This window comes from Manis pentadactyla, unplaced genomic scaffold, assembly GCF_030020395.1.
Source record: "Manis pentadactyla isolate mManPen7 unplaced genomic scaffold, mManPen7.hap1 scaffold_804, whole genome shotgun sequence".
In the NCBI taxonomy this organism is placed as follows: domain Eukaryota; kingdom Metazoa; phylum Chordata; class Mammalia; order Pholidota; family Manidae; genus Manis; species Manis pentadactyla.
In genome coordinates, this window is record NW_026645198.1 from 3398 (window position 1) to 5000 (window position 1603).

A 1603-nucleotide genomic window follows, 5' to 3' on the forward strand; every position below is an offset into this window, starting at 1 on the left:
TCGGGGCTTCTCTCCATTGAATGTCTCTCTTCAACTCCCCCACCCACAGGCTGCAGCATGCAAATGGCGGGGGGTGGGGGTGGGGGATGGGGGATAAGGGCGGGATCTCTTGAGATACGCCCCTGAAAGCGGAGACCGAACTCAGCCTCCCTTTCGTAACCCAGGCAACCCCGTGAACCCTTTGAGAATCCTGGGCGTGGAGGCTGACGCCATACAAGATGTCTTCCCTGGAAGGGTCGGGGTGGGGCTGTGGGGGTGCTGAGGGCGGTTGGTGTGTGTGTGTGTGTGTGTGTGTGTGTGACCATCCGAGTCAAAGGGGTTGGGGAAGGGAGGGGCCGGACGCGCTTTGCAGATCTCGTCGCCGGTTCGCATTCCTAGGCCGTACCCAGGCTCAGAGGGAGTGATCAGGGCCGAGGGAGGCCTGGCAGGGGGTGGCTCCTCCACCCTGGCTTGTGGGCCCAGAGATCACACTCACTCCTAAAGCAACGCTGTTCTAGGACCGGGTTTTCATCGTCCATCATCTTCCAGATCGATGGGGCTCCCGGCCCCCACCGCCACCGCTCCCCGCGGGAAGTCCTTGGTGTCATCCCACACGTTCACGGTGTTGTTTGGGCAGCCACATCTGGGGAGGTCTCTCTCCCTGTGCAGTAGGTGAAACTGTCAGGGGGAAGCGTTGTGTATTGCGCTCGGTTTTGGTCCCTCCCCGCCGCCAACAAGAATCGAAGGGCAGAGACACAGTCATGAAGCACAGTACAAGTTTTATTGATAGTTACCTAAAGAGTGAAGAAGTGTGGACGGCCTCAGGGAGGAGAGGCAACCTGAAAGGTTTATTATGTTTTATTGAAAGAGAGCAAGTTGGAGAAAGGGGTGGCTGAGGGAGCCATGCCATTCAAGCTGTGTAGCAAAACTCAGGCTGGAAGAAGACCCCCACGAAGCAGGGGCCTTTGCAGCCGGCTCCCCCTATTACCCACCTTGATTTCGCTTTTTTTTTATTATACTCTTGGCCTTGCTTTGACCTGCCTTTTCGCTAAGGGTTAACTAACCTCTGCCGAGCAGTGTGGAAAGGATGAGAACATAAGTTTCCCAGGAGCTTTTCAGGACAGTGCTCCTGAAGAACGGAACACGCCGGGGCCCAATGGCGATCTCAGCATAAAGTACCGAAACCTACCGTCAGTCAAACATTGACCACCCCATTTCCACTGAGAATACCCCCCTTTTATTGTTACCATGCTAGTGAAACTAGTGATGGAGAGTTTTATAGAAATAGAGTTACGAGAGAATATTGACTTGAATAACCCTGTCTGACACTTCATCAATCTTCTCATCTTTTCTTCCTTCCCTCTGCTACTTCTATTAGCTTTTTTTCTTTCTTCCTTCCTTCCTTCCTTCCTTCCTTCCTTCCTTCCTTCCTTCCTTCCTTCCTTCCTTCCTTCCTTCCTTCCTTCCTCCCTCCCTCCCTCCCTCCCTCCCTCCTTCCTTCCTTCCTTCCTCCCTCCCTCCCTCCCTCCCTCATGACAGCCCTTGACTAGCATTTGTGCCTTACACGTGAAATCAACAAATCCCATAATTTTTCAAGAAGTAAAGATACTGCAAGACAAGTGCT